Here is a 23,340-nt window from a genome sequence, read left to right on the forward strand (position 1 = left end):
TACATTAGGCAAAGCTCCTCGCTAGCACTCTTCAAGAGAAACCTTGATGAGTGGATGGGAAAGAAAATGTTTACCCCGGGGATCACTTCAGTGGCTCCGTTGGACAGAGGCACAGGGAACAAGGGGGTGGCAAAAGCCAACACATTCTGGCTAGGCTTTTAAATGTCTTCGGGCAGATAGCCTAGTACCTACCTATGAACCTATAAAATAATATGTTAATAAAAAACATACTTTTATATTTAACAAGCAATAGTTGTACATATAATATGTATATAGCAGCTAACAGTAAACAAAACACACTTCTGAGGTACGTAGAAGCCTAATTGGTATAAATGCTATGGTACAGAAGGAAATCAGGTACTGTGGTGTAATGATTGATACGTGTCTACATTTGTGAAGGGTCTAGTCTGTGAAGCATAGAAGAAGAAAGTTGTTGAGGAATGGCGGGCCGTAACAAAATGACTTTATGCAGGAAACCAGTCTCACTTACATGCATAAAACGATGCATGATGATGGAAAACTAAATACACATCTTGATTAGGTGATATATATGGTTTGAATATTAACTTATTCTGCATTTATTCTTTCATTCTATCTTTTTATCACTAATGATAAGTCATTTGACAACAACAGCTTTGGGCAGAAAAAATGTGCATCCAAATAAGTTTTCAGAGTACACAGTTTGAAACTAAAAGAAATTATTGGCCTGTTTGTGGAACTGGACATTAAATTATCATGCAACCACATGGAAGAGTGCTGTGTATAAAGATTAACCTTATGATCAGTTGACAAATTTACTTGCAGAGCAAAGGTTTTGCAGTAAATAAAAAAAGAACTTTGTACTTAGACTGTTTCTCAGACCACAGTTTAACCCAAAAAAAACTGTAGCATCAGCACATTTGAAAAAAAAAAAAAAAAAACAAGCATGAGAACTGCTGACCCTGGAATGTCTAACTATACTGTATTGATATACATTCAGTCTGGCCGAGGAGAAAAGGGCTACATATATTTATTATCTGAGCATCTCAGTACAGGGAAAACCAGTCCATCTGGCTGTTGCAACACTTTGTTGTACCAGTATGTTCAAAGCCACCACACCTTGCACTTTGTAATACTTTTAGATAAGCATGGAGTGCCATTGCATCACACTATAAACTTAACAGTCCAGGGCAGAGACAGTTGGATCAGTGCAACTTACAAACATATATTTATCTTCCTTATTCTTTATAGTTAACTAGACACCTGCATTGTTTCATTGTGTCTATTATAAAAATGTTAAAGTGTTTGTCTTTTCTATATTACAAGTATACTTTCACTATTAGCTTAAGCACATCAGACTTTTTTGAATGACGACACACCTATCACCTTTTCTGTGGTTAGCACTGCATCATACCAGTACAGGTAGGTGGAAAAGTGCAGTAGTCATAGAGCCAGTACAAACTTAGCATGTATAATGGGATATACAACATGGAGTCTGAAGGCATATTGGAATTGCTCCGGAGATGTCACCATGAACAAACCAAAGGTGGTCAGTGCATATCAGTACCATCTTCACTAGGAGATGCAGTTACTCCTGTCTCATATATGCCACTGTATCTGAGATGGTAATTTGTGCACACCCAAGCAATGCCATTACCTCAGAGACTCAAAGATATGCTTCTCAGAGTGTTTGATGTGGAGGAATGGGTTCCATTTCATACACAGTATGCTCAGATATGGCATGTAAGAAAGCCTTTTTCCACAGATACCAAGAAATGTAGCATGCCTATTTGTTTAGACAATGCACAATTTCCATTTGAAGTTGTTGTACTACTCAAGGTTACCCGTAGTAGCAATTTATTTATCATGCTCAGCATATTTTATTCTAGAAAATGACTAGCTAACTCTAGAAATTGATCCATATTTGTAGCACATTAGTCACGCTGTCAAAGAAGCCGCGGTGGGGCAGCAGTAGTGTTGTTGCCTCACAGCAAGAGGTTCTGCCGTTTGATTCTCAGCTGGAGCGCCTTCTGTGTGGAGTCTGCATGTCCTCCCCATGGTCGAGTGGCGTTTGAAAGACATGCATGAATGGGCATGCCTTCGTTGAAGGTTGGGCATCGGGCTGGCACCTCAGCACCGTAAAAATCGACTGCCAATCATTAGCGGACTGGAGTTCTGCTTTGGCGACCCCTAACTGGGAAAAGCAGAAAAAAATAACAACGTCACACTGTCAAAGCCTTCAGTTAGTAATAAAATTATTTCTACAGTAACAACAAATTATAAACAGAATTTATTTCAAGCAGAGGACTAGAAGGCAGGTCTAAAGACTTTTGCTTGGAATATGACAATTGTTTCAGAAGCGTTATCAAAAATACAAATAAAAATATAGAACATGCAACAACCAGAATGTTAAAATTACTTTTCACAGCCTAGCATTTGGTTTCAGTACTTTTAAACACAGTAATTGTAGCATTTTGCCACTAGATGGAGACCAGGAAGCATAAAACTGCAGTTGTTAAAAATCTAGGATATAATTTGGCAAGTGCTAAGGACCAGTTCACAGTAAGCGTCACAGAATACTTTGTATATAGTGAACCGTAACACCCACACCCAAACAAATGGGTCCTCTGTTTCCCTCCTCACTTCACCTCATCCCATACCATTTATTTTTCTCATTATCAAAACTTCTGGAAAGAGCTGCAGTTTCACAGCTCATATCCCCTTTGACCTTTTTAACAGGCAATGACATGGCTTTAGAAAGGAGTACAGTACCTTAACAACTGTACTCAACCTTATTAACTATATTCTCTCTAGCATCGATCAAAGGAAACTTACTCGGTGAGCCATTCTGGACTTTACTAAAGCTTCTGGTCCTGTGCAACACCCCGTTCTCATTTAAGAAATCACATACAATATAATTGACTTACAAACATCTTCAACTGATGCACAAATTATCTCAGGCAATGCTTCTTCAAAGTTAAAGCAGGGAAGACCCTATCCCATCCACAGCAGGATGGCCTATGGATTTTCCAGGGCTTCATCCTTGGTTCACTGGTGTTTACTATATTGATTAACACTGGAATCAGAGCTGCTATTTAATGTGATGACATCATTGTGCAGACTTTGAATTCACCCCACTCCTGTATTGGATCCATACTTTAAAATTACCTGAAGACCGTCTACCCTTGGTTCATTTCTTTAGGTTTAACGGTAAATGCCAAGGATAATGCAATGTGGAATTGCAGAAGTAAACACTTTTCCCAAGGTCCGAGAAGTGGGCTGATCCTTCAACATTAGGTGGTACTTTACATTCTGTTTAGCACTCACCCAGTGTACTACTAGGCCTCTCCTACCTCAGTTATGTAACTACTAAACTGAAGAGCCTCCCAGCTACTACAGACGTTCCTGCATGTTGACACGAGGCATTACTAGTATCACTGTTCTTCTCCCAACACTGGAATGTAGCATCCAACAACTAAAACAAACTGCAAACACTATTACAGTGTGTCTGAGGATTTACAAATAACTCACACTGCTTTGAGCTCTGCCAAACCTTTCCCACCAAGGAAACTTTTCTCCAGTTGCATTTAGAGCCAGATTGTCTTTCTTCTTATTGATATTGAAAATTCTTAGCTTTAACCACTGACCCTGACAGTTTCCTTAAAAAATAAACCATTCATCCATTACCTTCAGCTACCAGATGCCAACCCATTCCATCTTAACAACCACCTTCATGAATCAATCCTATGCAGCTATCAGATTACATAAATATTTTCTACAGCCCAATTCATCTGAATTTCAGCTGTCTGGATGGAAGTATGTTGTTGTCTGGCAACTCAACACTGTAAAACTCCACTGCCAATCATGAGCAGACAGGGTGATCCGCTGTGGTGACCCCTAACCGGGAAAAAGCAGAAAGAAGCAGACTGAAGGCTAATATACCATTTCAGCTGTCTGGATGGAAGTATGTTGTTTATTGACTACTTGCTGTAACATTCTGGTTTGATGTGTCACAATGTTGTGACTGTAATGTCACACTGCAAAGATCCTACTGTACAACTTCTATGAAATATACTACATTTGTAACACGTTTGTACATGACAATGTGCCTGCTGTTCCAATCTACCTACACTAAATGAATAAATAAATGCAAAAAATATAGATGCCTTTGGAATATGTGTTTTCTTTAATCTTCTCTGTGTTAAAGCTTGAGTGAGCACATCAATAGAAACATGATTAGGGGTAAACCGTTTGATTGCTATTAAACTTTAAGTTATAGGAAACTCCAACGAAGAATTGTCATGTGTTCAGTCCACCCTAGGGTTGTCTTATATGCATCTTCTTCTGGTACAGCTCATGTCTATCATTTCTTACTTCTGTCTCTCCTAGATGACCTTGAACCTTTGACATAAATTTTCCATTTGCTTTAGCAGTGTGCTTCAGAGAACTGTTGTCATTATCTCTGAAACAGCATTTCTTGTGTACATCTTAAATCATCCCTTACTTGAGATCACCATGCTGCATTTTCCCTCCTCTGTTTTTAACATGAAATCCACTTATCCCTCTAGCCCCTTACCATGCAGTGGTTACATGTAATACCTACCTTTTGTTTTATAAGGTATAGATGGACAGCTGTCTAATTCTGTCTTCATAGTTCAGCTACTTCACTGCCTTTACCATTTTGGTAATTGGACGGTGTGTGTGCTTTCTACCAGACATACTTAACTTACTCATAAAAAGGGATGATAACATCAGAAATCAATGTCCTAAAATAAGCATCTTGGCATTATATCAGGTGTCACCATTGGCATTCTGCATTGTGTTGGTGATCCATTCTGGGTGGTTTTTGAACTGAAGGTCCTTTTTCTCCACATCTAATCTATGAACAACCCACAAACAATGTGTATTTTCTTTGGATTTCCCCATCAAAATGCATACCTTTATAACATATTGCACTGAATCACAGCTTTCATCTGTAGTTTCACATTGCAAACCACGCTGTATCTCAACCAAGCATGACCAGTCAATCAGTGACAGTCGCACTCATAATGTTAACAGCATGTGATTAATATTACTGTCCAGCACCCTTGTAATCTGTGATACAAATACTAAACAAGTCTCAATCCGGTACTGAACCCTGATATACACTGTAGCTTATCTGTCTTCCACCAAACAGCATTCTCCTTACATTTATCTGGGATCTTTTGTTTCCAGCAAGTCATCCTACTTCCAGTCCATCTCTTACTTATCCCATAGCCATGAATTTAGTGGTCTTACTGAAGGCTAATATACGGGCAGCCACGGTGATGCAGTGGTTAGCATTGTCACCTCACAGCAAGAGGTTCTCCAGTTCGATCCCCGGCTGGGGTGCCTTCTGTGCGGAGTCTGCATGTCCTCCCTGTGGTCGTGTGGGTTTCCTCCGGGTGCTCCGGTTTCCTCTTACATCCCAAACACATGCTGCAGGTGGATTGGACACTCTAAATTGGCCCTAGGTGTGAGTGTGTGCATGTGTGTGCCTTCCGTGGAAGGTTGGGTGCCGGGCTGGCAACTCAACACTGTAAAACTCCACTGCCAATCATGAGCAGACAGGGTGATCCGCTGTGGTGACCCCTAACTGGGAAAAAGCCGAAAGAAGAAGACTGAAGGCTAATATACCACATCAGCAGCGCCATTTACCTCAATGATAAGCAAGTCCCAGAAATTACCAGACCGGAGTAGGAATTCCTTGCCAGGGTGAGTGTGTGCTGGTGGCTATCTACAAAAGAATTTATATTTAGGAACTCCACCAACCTGCCTCACTGAATCTGACCTGTAATATTCACATGGATGGAATGAGACTACCAAGCCTGCAACTGCCTGACTCTTCAGTCGTCCTCAATGAGCAAGGAATTACACCACCCGTCTCCAGTCCAATTATACCCTCACAGAGGACATCATCTCAGTTGAAGGAACAGTGACTGTATAGCAAAAATGTCCTGGATCACCAAGATCAACCCCATGTCATAGAAAGTAAAAGCAGTGACCATGTGCATAAACTGTATTTCTGCCCCTAGTACCCATACTACAGTAGTTTCAGTCACTATGTACATAACACCAACTTTTTTTTCCTAAAAACTTGTCTTACTTTACTACCACCGATGAGTACAGCCCTCACAAGACTATGATCAATGATCCAATCCACTTATCAATTTTTGAGTTCCACTTTTCCAGATTTCTCTGCACTTAAAATGTTCCAGTAGGGGTGATTATCTTCCTCGCAACTTGAAAAGTCCCATCTGGTAGGGGTAAATATATTCTTCCCAACTTAAAGGGTTAACTGTTTTCTGGGGATTACCATAACCTCTAGTTTTGAAGTGTGAAATATCATCTGATCATTTTTGCACTCAGTAGCTAAACATTTGGACATGCATCATAGTTCACAATGGCAACAGGCCTAAAGAACATCCTTTAAACAAATAAATATGCTAAAATTAACTCCCACTGGATAACATGAAACTCTGGCATAATATCTTATACTCAATCAGCTATACAGTAACACAGATTAGTAAACACTCCCAAAGCTTCACATAGCAATTCAAAGTGAAAGAGTTTTTCCACACTTGCATGGACAGAATCCATAGTTTCTCCTGACATCAAGGTTCAATTAAGAGCTAGAATCTGTATTCTAGTACTGTGGAAATACAACTGTGTAAGTTGAACTTACAATAACTGTAGACGTTTGAATAATCATTGCCGCAGAAGCCTTAGCTAAATGGATTATACCCCACCAAGGATATAACAGCTGGCCAGCTTCCAAAGCTTCAGGGCAGCTTTCATGTGCTCAATCTGCCAAGCAGCTCAAGATGAACTGACTAAAACACAACCTTGGTTGTGAAGCTCTTCAGAGCTTTCCTACTATTAGAGAGAGAGGGAGGCAGAGTCCATGATAGGAATAACAAAAAATAAATGTTAACACCCTGCCATAAATGCACATCACAAAACAAGGTGGGGGTGGGGTGGTGGAGGGATGGAGCAGCTACTGTAGGAGTGATCATTTGAACTGCCATTCAATATGCAGATGACTCCACTATCATTTGCTCTGCTAACTCTGTTTCTGACTTACTTATACTATCACAAAATGCCTTTTCCTCAACAGAATCCTCGATGCATAACAACCACCTCACCTTAAATCCTAGCAATCTAAAATCATTCTCTTCACCCCCAAGAAAACAACAAGACTGACTTTATTATCTTCTCTCTTAGCAAATCATTAATAGAAATTGTTGCACACACGAAACTTCTTGGGGTCACTATTGACGAGCACATGAAAGTTGACCTTCACATACAACAAAACATTCACAAAACACACTGTAAACTTGGTACTCTTTATAGACGCAATCACTTCATAAGCCCCTCCATAAGAATAACCTTAGCCTCTGTATACCTACTACCCTCTCTCCTCTATGGTGCCCCTCTACTTACTAACATCCAAAACTCCTCTAACCTTAAACTTGAGGCATGCCTTAATAAAATCACTAAATTCACAACCAAATCTGAACACTCCATCCATCACTGCTCTATCTTAAAATCACTGAACTGGCTAGAACTACCTAACTACCTCTCCTATTTACAAATAATCACATCTCACGAAATACTCTTCAAACACCAAGACTGTCCTGCCCTTAGCTCAACATTCTACTACTACCATCCAAATAGACTCTTAGATCAGAGGACCAAAAGCTCTTACAAGTTTACAAACCTAGTCTCCCACCCGGCCAACTTCTCTGCTCTTAGTCTATAGTCAAAACCTGGAACACCTTGCCTCTAACCACCCGAACAACTCCAAACCCCTCCGTCTTCAAAAGTTCTCTTCTTACCTACCTCTCTTCATGCTGCAAATGTACTTGTACCAAGCCCCCCCCTAAAATATGTAGAATCGTTGTATTTTATTTCATTTTATTTATTTTAAATTTGTTAACTGGGATGGTCCGACTGGACACAAGTCCATTTTCAGTGGAGGCCCAGGGAGAAAAACTCCACCGTAAGTTAAATTTTACACAATATGTTAAAATACAGTATACAGAGAATTTTCAAACAATATGTTAAAATACAGTATACAGCAGAAGCCATAACAAGATCTATATATACAGGAAAAAATAGTTACACATGGTTAATAACAGGATAAGTTTACAAATTCAATCAGCATTAGGAGAAGACCTAGACTGTAATATATATTACAATAGGTATATTAGGAAGTGAAGTATATAAGTGGAATAATTTGAGGACTTATGTAATACATGGGCATAGCCACTTTTTCTTTAAGTGTGTTCTAAGTGAGTTTTTAAAGTGAGAAGAGGTAGGGGCAGAAATAAAAGCAGGAGGGAGATTATTCCAGGTTCTAGCTATGGAGTGGGAGAACATTGCTTTTCCTGCAGTATTGTTAGCCCTAGAGATATAGATGAGGGGTTTGTTGGAAGATCGGAGAGGATGATTTGTATTATAGTGGGTGAGAAGTTGGCCTAGTGCAGGGTTATTTTTCTGGATGTGTTACCACATTGTAGGCAATGCCTAATTGGTGATAGGTTAGTAGCTGGGGAAGTTCCAGCCATGACAATTCCCTTAGAGCCTGGCAATGGTGGGTTTTAAAGATGAAGTTGTTTGCAAACTTCGCAATTTTATTATAACATGATTCGAGTCTGGCAAGGTCAAATTTTCTAAGCTGGGTAAGAATTGGAGCAGCATACATTAAGGTAGACAAGAGGTGAGTTTGGGCTGGGGTAATCCATGCTTGTTTTGAGAGGGATTTCCTGTGCCTATATAGTGTTCCCAGTTTTGTATGGACTTTTTTGATAGTTTGTGAAATATGGACATAGAAGTGTAGATTTTTATCAATCTCAACACCTAGGAATTTGGTATGGTCAGAGGGAGAAATAATAGTGCCATTTTTGGAGGAAATAGTGAAGGATAGAGGGGTGGAAATGGTTTTGTTGGGGGTGAAAAGTAGTAATTTGGTTTTATTAGGGTTTAGGATTCATTGGATCTGAGTGATTCAACTATCCACAGAGCTAAAGGATTCTTGGGTGAGTTGTTGTAGGGTGGGAAGTGATGGAGTTGAACAGATAAGAGTTGAATTGTCAGCATATTGTATAAGTGAAGCATGCTGTGTGGTGGTATGGAGATTATCGGTAAATATGGAGAAAAGAAGTAGGCCTAATACAGAGCCTTGTGGTACACCTATGGTAGTTGGGAGTAAGGGGATAGTAGACTTTGCCATTAGCCAGATTGTTGCCTATTTGACAGATAGCTTTTAAACCAGGCAAGAGCGGAAGGGGCAAAGGATAGGGATATCAGGGTGTCTAGTAGTAAGTAATGTGAAACCATGTCAAATGCTTTGGAGAGGTCTAGAAATATTGCAGATACAAAGTTATTATTATTTCTATGATGGTTGGTCAGATTGGTGAAAGAGAGAAGAGCGGTGATTGTGCTATGGTGTTGTCGGAAGCCATGCTGAGTGGGGGAGAGGAGATGGTGTGAGTTTAGGAATTCTGTTACCTGAGAATGTATACATTTCTCTAGTATTTTAGATAAGGGGGTAGAATGGCAATGGGGCAATAATTTGAGTATTCATAAGAGTTGCCGCCTTTATGTAGTGGAATAATGTATGATACCTTCCATAGTTGTGGGACATATGCTTCTTGTATGGAGCGATTGATAAGAATAGAAATAGGGTAGGATAAAGATTCAACAGCTATTTTTAGGAAATTGGCTGGTAGATTGTCAGCGGCAAGGGTGGTAGGTTTCAGTTGGGAGTGGGAGTGGTAGTTTTGCCTGGTTTTAGGAGAGAGTTAATAGCATGGCAAAACCTTTGGTGATCTTTTGAATGTTTGTTTTGGATATTGTCTTGACATCATTGTCTTCTTGTGTTGTTGTTTTATGAAAATTGTACCACTGTATGTAGATATCATACTCAGTATTAGTTATGTATATAGTTACATAACTGTGATTGTATAGGCTTATAATTGCTCTATGATGCCCCGTCTCCATGTTCATCTAAACACTTGGATTTACTATTGTCTTGTTATTGAGTGTATTGTATTGGATTGTACCACTGAATGTAGAGATCATAGTCACAATTAGACATGTATTTAGTCTTCCAAACCTGATTATATAGGCTCACTATTGCTCATTGATGTTCTTACTACAGGTTTGTCTCAACTTTTATATGTATTATTTTCCTCGTGAATGAATTGTATTTCATTGCAATCGCATCGTGTACTGCTGGAGTTTTTTTCTTTTTATTTGGATTGTATTGCCTTAGCTATTTGTATTGTATCTACATCTTCTACTGTGGAGCTTTTCTCCCTGGGCCTCCACTGAAAATGGGTTATTCTGTCCCAGTGGACTTTCCTGGTAAACAAAAAGCAAATAAATAAATAAATAAACTACTGTTATGGTAAATTCCACTTACACAATTATATGATGCTCTTCACATGGATCACTGCTGCTTTATCCTTAGCTAAATGGGTAGATTACAATAACTACTAAACGGATTTAGGAGGAGGAAGGAGGAGGATCCAGGAGCCCCTAGAGAAGTATGCACAGAGGACCAAGTAGATGTTTCTAGAATACTTCTAGAATCCATCTCTTTTCAAAAAGCCATAGAAGAAGCCAAGGCCTTGGAACAGTGGGTCTTGACACCCCTGGAATAGATTTGTCATGTGAGTATAACAAAAAGTAGTAGCCTTAGACAAATAGTCTGTTTTGACACAGGTTGTCCCTTCTTCTTACCTTCAAAAGAAATGAACAATTGATCCAATGATCTGAAAGATTTAGTTCTGTCAAGAAAGCACCTGAATTGTCTGTGGACATTCAAGATATGGAGTATCTTTTCTCCCTCATTTTTAAGTTCAGGAAAGAAAACGGGAAGATGGATAGTTTGGCTTAAAGTAAACCAGATACCACTTTAGGCATAAAAGAAGGATTAGTTCTCAAAGAAACCATGTCCCTCTGGAAAATGAGGTAGGGCTGACTCAACATAAGAGCTCATATACCCTTCTTGCAGAGGTCAGAGCAATCAGTAAAACTGTTTCCTATTGTAAGAACCTCAAGTCAGCCAGATTGGATGGTTCAAATGGAGCAAGAGTTAGCTTCTCTAAAATTAAGATCCCAAGGAGGTGCCACCAGTTTACTTAGAGACCTCTTATGCAAAACTCCATACTAGAACATTTTGTCATGAGACTGCCTTGAAAGGAGGATCCATTTGCAGACATGCTGAAATGGCTGATAAATGAACTTGACTGAGGAATAAGCAAGGACATTTGATAGTAACTCACACAAATACTGTAAAACCAGAGAACAACTAGCCCTGAATAGGTGCTGGTTATTTTGTTGGCACCAACTAGAAAACCTTTTCCATTTGATAATATATGATTTTCTAGTAGGAGCCATTCTAGCCTCCATTAGTACCTGCTGCATGTCTTCAGAAAACAGGTGCCTAAAAGGAATTAAGGCCCTATCATCCAGGCAGGCAATTGAAGATGAGTATTGTTGGGTTGGAAAAATACCATGGTTCTTGTGTGAGAAGATCCATTCTGTGAGGAGGCTTCTGGTAATTGCTCCTGTCCATTTCCAAAAGAATTGAGAGCCACAGTTGCATGAGCCATATGAGAGTCACCACAATGATCTTGGGGGATTCTTTCTGAATTTTCAGAAGTACCCTGGATATTAGTGGAAAGGCATTTAGGAACAGCCCTGTCAAAAGAAAAGCCAGCTGTCTTCCAGACCTTCTTGCATGAAATCCTGGAACAGAATTTTGCCATTTGATTGTCCAGAGAAGAGGCAAAGAGATCTACTTGAGGATCTCCCCACAGATGGATCAAATCTTTGAAGACCCCCTGATTTAGGTTCTATTTGTGAGGGTCTGCCCTGATCCTGCTCAGCTTGTCTGCCACACAATTTTGCTCTGACAGAATGTAGATGTCTGTAGAGTGAAATTGTGTTGTGACGCTATATCCTAAGCAAACATAGCTAGTCTGGAAGGGGTCTATGGCCTGGTTCCCACTTGCTTGTTGATGTACCATGTGAATGTGGTATTGTTTGTAACCACTTGAAGAGATCCCATGGATCAAAGATAGTTCAGAGGAGTTGATTGCCTTGATGAGGGAAAGCATCCCCTTGATATTTATGTCTTGCATCTGTCCTTGGTGTCCAACACCTGCTGTACTTTTATCCCTCCTGAAACTACTCCAAAAGCATATGTGATGACTGACTGCTTTTTGAGCAGGGATGGAAAAGGGGAGACCTAGATTTATGGATATCTCTTGTCTCCAACAAAACATTTCTATTCTGACACACCCTAGTACTAAGATCTGAAAAGATAAATGGTGTTGATACTGGGACCAAAGAGATTTCAGATACCACTGTATCTTTCTCATGTGAAGTCTTGCCAGGGATATTATGAGAATCATTAGATGCCATGAAACCCAAAATTGTGAGGTATTCACTCGCAGTGACCAAAGTCTGATTGGGAAGACTTAGGAATATATCTAGATAAAGATCTATTTTCCCCTTGGAAGAAGATGTCTTTGAAATGAGGTATCTAGTTAATATCATTGAACACAATCCAGTGTGATGGAGTCAAGAAAGACTTTGAATGTTCTCTTGGAATTTCAACTTGTGCAGGAGAGCTCTCATCCAAGAAACAGAAACTCCTGACATTTTGAAAAAGACTGCAAAGATAAGCAAGTTGACTAAATGTGGAAAAATGTGGATGACCTGTAGGCTGTAATGAGTTATAATTGGAGACCGATACTTTGTGAATGCTCTTGGTGCAGTGGATAGTCCAAAGGTTAAGGCAGAGAACTGATAATGTGATCCAAACACACAAAACCTTAAGAAATGCCTGAAGTCCAGATGGATATGAATATGATGATAAGCATCTTTTAAGTCTAGTGTTACCAGGAAAATTGAAAAAAAGAAGAGGTAAACAACTGTGAAGTGACAATATTTTGAATTTGGGCACTATCACAAACAGGTTTGGGAATGAACGTTCCTAAGCTGGTCTCCATGAAGTTTCCTTCTTTGGCACTGGGAACATCCTTGAATATCCTTCCCCCTCAAACACACAAACACACACACACACACACACACACACACACACACACACACACACACACACACACACTCACCCCTGGGAAGATAGAACTGGTTCTATTACTCCTTGGGACAGCTTACCCCTTCTGTCACACTTTTTGATCACCTGTGCAGCAGAGGGGCAAAACGCTAAATCTCTATCTATGGGATAAAGCAGATGCCCTATGCTGACCGCCTTAAAAAACTCCAGCTATACTCTGTCACATATCGTCTACTCCGAGGCAATCTCTGCTTAACATACAAAGCCATGTCAAACCCAGAGCTGCTGGACATGCTACACTTAAAGAAATCCCAATCCCTCAGAGCCACACACTCCAGGGATCTAAATCTTGTCATCAAAATAAACAAAACATGCTGGTGGGATAGGTTCCTGACCCAGAGACTCCCCAGACTCTGGAATAGACTGCCCATACGTGTCAAGCAGAGCACCACTTTGGTCCTCTTCAAAAGGAACCTTGATGACTGGATGGGAGAAAGGAAATTCACCCCAGGGATCACGTCAGTCACCCTGCTAGACAAGGGTCCAGAGAAGTAAATAGTGTGGGAAGAAATAGCCAGGGAATTGTTATGGCTAGGCTTGTATAGGCGCTAGGGCCAATAGCCTAGTACCAACGTATGAACCTCTGAACCTATGAAATCTAATGTTTTAAATCATCTGGGAGGTTCTGAGAATGCAGCAAAACAAACCTCATTAAAACAGTACTGATGGCCATAGTACTGGAAGAAGTCCTGGAAGAAGAATCAGCAGAATCATGCATACACTGCAAACAATGAATAGTGACCTGTGCAATAGAAGAAATTATGTTATTTAAAGCAGTTTTTTTTCTTTACAAGAAGAAACTGTAGATAAAACATTCCTTGTACTTTCACAATATGTCAGAACCAGCTTTAACACATGAGCCTGGCAACTGAAAATTCTGAAAAACCAAAGTTGCAGAAGTATACACTTTTTTCACAATATCAATACAATTTCCTGTCCTTATTAGAAAGAGTAGGATTAGAATTAACTAAGTGCTTAGCTGCAGTGGACTCAACTAAGGCTATAGCAGCTGGATCAGGTTTAGGAATTGTGTATAAACAGTTAAAAGACTGAGGAACATTATACATCTTATTTGTCTTTGTAGGGACAGCTGGTTGACTATCAGGAAAACTGCAGGCAGTAAGACACAGATCCTCTAAAGCAGACAGTACATGAGGAATGAGTATAGATTTTGGAAAATCTTTGTGTAATAACTCATAGTATTTTTGGAGAGACTGAGAAACCTCAGTGTTCTCTCACAGAAAACACTGGGACATTCTAGTAAAAGTCTCAGAGAAAGAGAAACTCCACAAGAAGAATCAGAAACTGAGCTCTCCTCAAAGTCTGAATCAGAAATCTGAGGGCAAAACCCCAAATCTATCCCTGCATCTTCCTGTTCAAATTCAGAATCTTGAATCTCTTCAGGAAAAGAGGCACCCTTCTTTCTTTTACCAGAAACTACTGTGCAAAAAGAATCAATAGTCTGAATTAAACTCTGAACCAGTCCTAGTAAACTACTATCCAAAGAAATTTGAAGAGGAGTAGATACATGTTTGGTTTTCTGTTTCTTTATGACAGGAAAAATTGGGCCAATTGTGATATGAATGGAATGGGCACAGCATTCTGACATAACAGGGAAACCTTCCCTGTTCCCTATCCCAGGGCCAACTAGAGTTATTCTCTGTTGCCTGTTGAGGGGAGTTCAACAGTCACACAGGATGTCACTGACCCCCAGTCTACAGTGGCTGTAAGTGTTACACCAGAGGGTTTCAGGGAAAAAGATGAGTGGTCTGAGGTACAACAAATGGCTACAGCAGAGTCACCCACCTGCAGCTGAGGCACATTGCTAGCATATTGTGGTGGCAAAGGCTGTTTGTTTAACTTTTTCTTTCTGTGGCTGGAAGAAGGACTGGCCGTGGGACCGACAATCTATTCTACGATTAAGCTACCTCCTTCCTGGGAAGACAAGCGGCAAGTGCCGGTAAAACTATCAGTCCACAGAAGTTACCTTTTTGACAGAAAAAAAGAGAGAAAAAACATTTTCAAACACTATGGGAGCTCCACAATGGAAAATTAAACACAATTTCTCCATAGAAAATATTTTCTCAGTTAGTTTACACTACTTTAAAACTGACAGAAAAAATGAGTGCTGTGTTTAAAAGTACATTACAGTCTTGAGACAGTCCATTAAAACACAACATTCCCAACTTTTTAGCTTGCTTGAAGGGAAAATAAATAAATCATTCGTAAGTGTAAGAAAATAGAATTTTTTTTCCCCAAAGAGAACTTATCTGCAGAGCAAAGGAAGTCACAAGCCGACCGTTGATCCTCAAAAGCCTCCTAGGCACATACTCTTCAGCAGAAGTAAAGCTCTGAAGGGCTTCATTCCCAAACTTGTCTTTTAGTCAGTTGATCTTGAGATGCTTGATAGTTTGGGCACACGGAAGGTGCTCTGAAGCTTTGGAAGTTGTCCGGGTATTATATTCTTGGCAAGATATAACCCATATAGCTAAGGCTATTGCATCTGTGATCAATATGAAGAACATTATTTTGTCTAAGGAACCTGATCAATACAATTTTAATTGGTTATTATATGATTATATTGTACATTCATCATAATTACAAAGTTTAACCAGTAAATGTTATATTATGCAATATAACACCAAAACGTATTTATTACAATATGAAGAACAGCATCTTTTTATGCATGTAGTTTACTTGGAAAGGAAAACACAGGCACGTTATATTTTTATGCATATTCTATTAGAATGTGGTTTACCTATGCATTTTCAAAGCACACTATTTCATATCTCCGTTTTCTATAAGATAAATATCAAAAATGGTGAGCCAGAAGCCATTAAATGATACATTTTTGCATGGTGCAAACCCCAACACCAAATCCATGGAGAAAGGGGCAAGATCCCTTGAAAAATATGCCACCAACTGACAGTACACAACACACTGTGGTGAAATTTACACTGATATTAAATTTTCACACTAAAGCTGACTATCAGACAAGTCAACAATGGGCTGTAGCTAAGCTGTTAGAATGTCTGATATTAAAAATGAGTAATGACAATTACTCATTAAGATGGAAAACTGTGGCTTGGATTCAAAGTCAAGCACTGTACAGCGGTGTAGTTCCAAATTCTTCAGGAGGGATTAAGATGAACTAAGAAGTAACTCCTGGATCACAGCCTAAAAGTAAATGCCAAGAAATGCAGCATTGTGTCCCTAGGCAAAACTGGACACCCATGCTCCTACCACATAGCCTGCACCACTTTAAAAGTTGACTCAGTCATTAAAGACATGGACACGTTGGTAGATAATGAACTATCCTTTGATTATCATGTATCTACTACAGTTAGGGCATTCTTTGCTTTACTTACTAATCACCAGGGATATCTCTTCCTGATATAGGGAAGTTATCTACTCCTTCCTTATCAGATGCATAGAAGGGTTTAATGGGCTCTTTGGTATGTACCTGTCAAAGCATATGACCTCGTTTGACAGACTGCAGTGTTTCCTCATTAACATAATCAAAACATGTCTTCCTTGCACTACCAGACCATCTTAAAGTGCTCTTTCGCTGTCTCTTCCATTTCTTACAGACGCTTGACTTGTGACCTTTGTCTAGCTTACACAGACTCAATGATTCGACCTCCTGCATATTTACAAAAGTAATAATGCCCTCAACACCCATTCATGAGGTCTTAATTTCCATCAAAATATAAATAGGACCTGCTGGTGAGATAGATTTATCCCAGAGAATTCCTTTTTTATGGAATAGACTTACTTTGTATGTAAAGCAAAGTGTCTCCTGATCCTCTTTAAGTGTAACATGGAAGAATAGGTGGGCAATTATAAATAAATCTTTGCTCTGGCCCTCTCAAGCCCACATTGAAAGGGTTTAAAACTTGATATAAATTAGACATTTGTGGAACAATGTCTAGGTTACTAATAATCCTCTGGCTCACCAGTCTAGTATTGACCCATGAACCTGTAATCAGGGATTTCTTTAGCAGGTCAGTCCACAGTTAAGAAGCAATATATACTTACACATTTTCTTTGTATGCCTACACTCTTCTCATGGTGACTAAATAGTGCTGTGTTGTGTGCTCTTTGTTTGCGAATCCCAACCGCTATTTACCTTCCGGTGGGATATGGATAAACTGTTTTATGATAAGTTAATGAGTAATGCATGCTGCACGTTTCTCAAACTAAGTATCAGTATGTATATCGCTGCACGGATTTACTTGTAATAGTTTTAGCATACTAGTATGGTAAGTCTATATTAAAATATACATGTTTACTTATATTTTTCTTACTGGAGGAGGTGCACCTTTTATCTATGACATAGTTTAAAGGCACAAAACAGCAATTCATACTGTTAGTTTGTGTTATAAGGGAAGATTCTTAAATAAGGCTACCATACAATGTTACAGTTTGGTATGACATACATATTACATGCAAATATACATATGAGATTACTTGCTACATGCAAATAACCAATAGAGTTAAATTGATCAAAACAATAAGCAGAACACAAATTGATAATAATGACACAATGGTTATCACTCATAAAGAAACCAACACCATTTTGCTATATATTACTGATTATTTTTTTCATAGCCTAACAGTACAGGTAGAATTAATACAGCCTCCAAATATTAAACTATTTTGAATGCATTTTTGTTAATAAAATCTTCAGAAGTAAACTTATGTATGCTATATAATGAATATATCCTCTGCAGTGAATAAAATACTACTTGTAATCAAGTTAAGTGAAAATTTCTTTTTGCCTATATTTGGATATCACTTCTCACAATGATTTTTATTTGAGTTTCTTGCTGCACGACATGTCTCCTCTTCTTTCTCTGTATTACTGATCATATGGTCATTAATATTAATGATGCAGAAGTCTTTCAAAATGCACATCATTTTGATACTTAATTAATTTGCATACAGGTTTGCTGTGATGGTTGTTTATTTGCATGCAGATCTTTTGAAACATTTATGTGGCTAGATCAATATGTTGCTCCTACACATGCATACAGTCTGAAAGAAAATTATTTGTTTCTTTAAAACTAGTATAGCTTTAGTAATTTTTTATTATTTGAACATGATTTCAAGTAGATGGAGAGATTTGGGGAGATAATTTTTGTCAATGGCCAAAACAACCTGGGGAGACCTTAAAAGCTTTAGAACAGCATTATCATGTAACTTTAGTAGGTATTTGAAAAAGTTTGCTGCTAATTTTCAGGTTTGCATACACAGTAGTCTAAGGATGAAAGTTGAGAAGCTAACAGTCTTAATATTAACATTGCACTAAATGGAACTCATTTAAACTTTTTTAATGCTAGATACCAATTTTCCCAAGGATCAGCCCAATAAATATAAATGCGCTACTGACTACTGTGTAAAGTGGAGTTATAAAATGTAGGACAGGAAGGCCTGCTGCACTTCAAGTCTTAAAATGCCTTTGACTAGACATTTTCTTGTAGGAGGAGGCTGGGCAGTTTTTAACAAAGCGTAGTCTGAATTTAAACAAATGGGTTGTGTTTGGCCAAAGTCAAAGATGCTTTACTGGAAGAACAGGAAAATATAAACAAAGCTTGACCAAAATTCTGAAGAAACTAAGCAGTTCAAATATATTTTTGAGTTTTTAAATAAAAATAACATCCAACAAGTGCTTTAGAATGTCTTCAGACTTCTTTCAAAACAAATCTTATAGCTTAATATACAGTACAAGTTTAGTTCTAGCTGAAGGAGACTTGATTTCATAAGCTAATGAATTTAAAGGAAACATGACTGATTTCAGTTTGTTAACTCATAGTCCAGTGCCTCCTGCAACTATTTAGAGTTAAGTAAGGATAGGTTTATCATGTAGTTATGGGTCCTTCAGCTAGGTTACACAATCATCTGCAAACCATGTAGTTAATGTAATTATTATACCCTTGACCTGAATTTGGCATTGCTTAATCTAAGAACATACATATTGGTCAATTATATCTACTGAAATGATAAAGAGTGTGGATAATACAGAACATTCTTGTCTAGTCCCTCTCAGGAGAGTAATTCACGGAGAGAGGATTCCATTAAAATATATTTGTGCTGTTGGATAAGTGTATAATAACTTACACTAGACAATAAATTCTTAAAGAATTCCTAGCAATGACATTGAAAAGCCATATGAATTCCCATTGTGTATATCAAGTTTCTTGCTACAGTCTATAAAAAGTGTCACTGCCTTTGTCTGGATTGTATGGCATGCAGACTGTACATTCTGCCATAGGCAAACCAAGTCCAGTCAGCCAGCCCTACCCTTAATAAAACCCAAATGATTTGCAATAATAACATGTGCAATGTTTTTTCAAGTCTTTTCACAATATTTTTCTAGTATTTTGAGACCCATTTGTAGTGCAGATACTTAATGATAATTCACAGGATGGGTACTATCCTGGGCTGGCTTTGGAAACATCCTCACTCTAGCATTAGTAGGCTCTGCAGGGAAGTCATGTTGAGTCCAAAATGCTCTACAGAAATTATGTAATAAAGTGGTTATTTACTTTTTGATGCATTTATACCATTCAGCCAAAAAGCCATCTAGAGCTGGAGTCTTACCACTGGGGGTGGCTCAGTAGCAAACAGAATTTCAGGTGTTGTAATCGGCTGTTTTAGTTTAGTTCGTTCTTTTTCATGTATTTCAGTATTTGTAAACCATTAAACTACCTTTCTACACAAGATATGATAGCGTATTTCTCCTCCAGGACTGTATTAATGTGTTTGGGATCTCTTCATTTGAACGCTTTCACTTTATTAGATACTATGTCTTTGGCCAAGTGAAAGAGTTTCCATCTTTCATATTTTGCTGAAATGTTATTATACAAACCTTTTCTGCATTGTCTTTTGTGAGCTAAATTTTCATTATACAAGGCAACATTACTACACCTCCTTTTTTGTATGCCTTTTTTCCCTATTTATTTATTTTTATTTTACACTGATGATTTTTCTTAGTTTGCATCAGCTTATATTGTCTTGTCCGGTACCTACAATGTTTTTAAAATGTATCCAATCTGTCTTGACATACTCAATTCCCCCATTATGTTCTCCCCGTGATCCATTCTTTCATTTTATTTTGAAGCACGGTATTGTTTATTAAAAGTGTGTCAAACCTCCATTGTCTAAAATTGCTCTGACTAGTATCTGTGTTTTATAATCAGGATCAGCTTAGCATGGTCTGACAAGCACGCAAATTGAATGAGACATTCTTGCATCCGGTATAATTGTGACCTATTACCTAACCACATATCAAATGCTATCACTGAATCCTATATTCATATGTAAGTAATAGGCTAGCTGCCCTTGTGAATCATTTTAAGCCTAGCCAATTTCCCCTTTGCGAGAATCAAACCCTGTACCTCTTGTCTGTGAGTTAAATACATAGAAACCTTTCCTGTGCCCATAAATGTGTAATCATTCATTGCTGGATAGCATGTTTTTCTTTTCAGATTTCAACCATGTCAAATTCTTGGATAAAGTGTTTTGTTTCTTGCTGTATACCATTGTTCACCTTAGTTGGAGTCCTATCCATCCATGGATCTAGGACTACACTAAAGTCCCATCACACCAGCAATTTCCTATCTGGGCTTACATCATCTTTGTTTGGGCTATAAAAATTAACAAGAAATATTTGGCTAAACCGTGTTTGTATTAACAGTATGATCTATCTCTCTGCCTTGTCTTTGTATATTTTTATAATACCCACCCTAAGGATTTCTGTAACAAAATTACTCCCTTTTTGCAGTGTGAGTGCATGAGGCATACTATGGTCCTGGCCACTTTGAGAAAAATTTTCCTGCCTGTTTAATTTTTTTTACGTTGATTTCTTTTAGCAGTATACAGTGTCACTTGTTACTTTCAATACTGTTAAGAATAGCATTAATAGGCCTTGGAGTTGACATCCCTTTTACACTCCAGCTTATATGTTTAATTCCCATAACACCTTTGGTCTGGCAGTTGCAACATAGCTGCTCTCCATGCATTTTCATGAAATGAGCCATTATTTGTTATAGTAACATGCTTATCATTTTATTCTGCCACCCTACTGAGGCAAGGTACTGAAGGAGTGTGATTTATGGAACCAAGCACAATGAAAAAACAAGCATTTATACTTCTATTCCCTTTAATAAAAACAACTCCCTAACGTAAAGATTTACCCATAGACATTATTCTGTATTAAATCACTTTCTCCTTATACACTTATTATCAGATTTCATATGGGCTAAATAATAAATGCAATGTATCGACGCTTACTAGTTATCTGCAGGTGACATACATATTGCATAAAACATGATAGTGAACGTGATACCTTATTTTCATGTAAATGATTGCTCAGAAATGCTATCAGTTAGACTACTTAAATCAGTGTTTCCTGTATCTATATCTCCTAAGGATAATTCAATAGTGGTACACCCTTCAGTATTGATCTCTAGGGAAAGGTATGAGAGCTCATCTGAATTATTATGCTGGGTTGATACTTCCATGTTTGTCAATGGGCTAAATCTATTTTATGAAGGCATTCTGCATTGGAAAGAGCACTGTGTGTGACCACTGACCACTGAGAACTGTCCTGTGGTTTCTCCAGTCCATTCTTTCCTTCCTTAAAGTATGTTTAGAACTGTGATTTGTTTGGCTTCTTAATTTAGTGGTGTGCTGGCATGGAATGTCTGGCAATATTCATATGCAGTTTCTTCGGCTGTTTGGACAGAAAAGTGCCTATTGAAGATGGTTCATGAAACAGAACCTGTATGTTTCCTGTGGACATGTGTAGAGTTGTAGGATACTTTAGCTGCACCTGATATCCTTAGTCATAACAACACCTTAGGTATACTGCAAGTGCCTTCCTTTTAAAGTACATTGAAATACTGTAGTCAGATGCTGCTCTCAACATATGTCCTGCCAGTTTAAAGTTGTTTCCTAATGTGTAGGCTTTCTTTAATATTACTTCTGATCACTATAATCTAAGCACGTTATTATTAAGGATCTTGAATTTTTGTAGACATTGACTCTGAATAGAATTCTGTAAGGCCAGTAATTATAGCTGAATTTTTCACTCACAATATTTTTGTTCCTTCCTGTCTAATGAACTTTACTGGTTCTTTTCCTTCCACTGGTTCTGGCAGTCCCCCCCAAAAACAAAATAGTAAAAGCGCTGTGATGACAGCACATTTTTCCTCTGACTTTTGTAAAGAATATGTGTTCTTATAATCATTCTAGCCTTTATTAATCTGTTTTATTTATTTATTTATTTGTGTTTGTTTAAGCACCTCATCTTCCTTATTAACTTTCTTTTCCATCCTGAATAGATGATAATGTAGAGACCTCCAAAAAGAGACTGAGTTTTGCATTTTTGAATCAGGGATAGTAAATGATTCGAAAGGACCTCTATAACGTAACTAAAAAAATTCTGCCGGAGGTTTAAAGTCAGGCCTTTGAAAATGTTGGTGGCTCCTTATTTGATGGACTGAGCTTCCAGATATAGAGTAGGAATTTAGCTGCACTATCAGACAGACTGGATCCTGATTGTGTGGGCAATGGAAAGTGAGAGCAAGAATCTTTGAAACACATCTGTCCACATCTGGCAGTCAGGACAACTCACACAGCACAGCTATATCATAGCTCATCAAAACGGTAACCTGGCTGTGAAATCACTACTCATTAACCCTTGGTAACAGGTACTGCTGTAGTCAAGATGGAGCAGAGCCAGAGCAAATCACCATCTTCAAGTTCAAAGATGGCAGCTATGTTTTTGACCCTGGCTATATTCTTCAAATGGAAAGCAAATGTCCTGATGACACCTGCTGCTTCAATGGCAATCCATCCTTTTGAACAAAACCAAGATCATAAACATGTGGGACAAACTCCAGTTGTTATCCCTTCTAATTTCTCCACCATGGTGGGAATGGACCTCATTACTAAGTCAAAGTATGATTAAAGTTCATGAAATTAGTATTGTTTCAATCTTTCATGTCAGCCAGTAGTGCTCTTTGCAGCACCTGCTGTGTGCCCAGTAATGACTACTGCAATTCATACGGGGTTACATGGATTGGTAACATATCTACATATGATTGTAAATTATTTTTTATAAGACCCGTTGCTCCTACTACTATTGGAACTGTCTGGGTATCTTTCTTCCACATTGCTCTCAT

This window comes from Protopterus annectens, chromosome 3.part1, assembly GCF_019279795.1.
Source record: "Protopterus annectens isolate FY-2018-M chromosome 3.part1, PAN1.0, whole genome shotgun sequence".
Taxonomy (NCBI): domain Eukaryota; kingdom Metazoa; phylum Chordata; order Ceratodontiformes; family Protopteridae; genus Protopterus; species Protopterus annectens.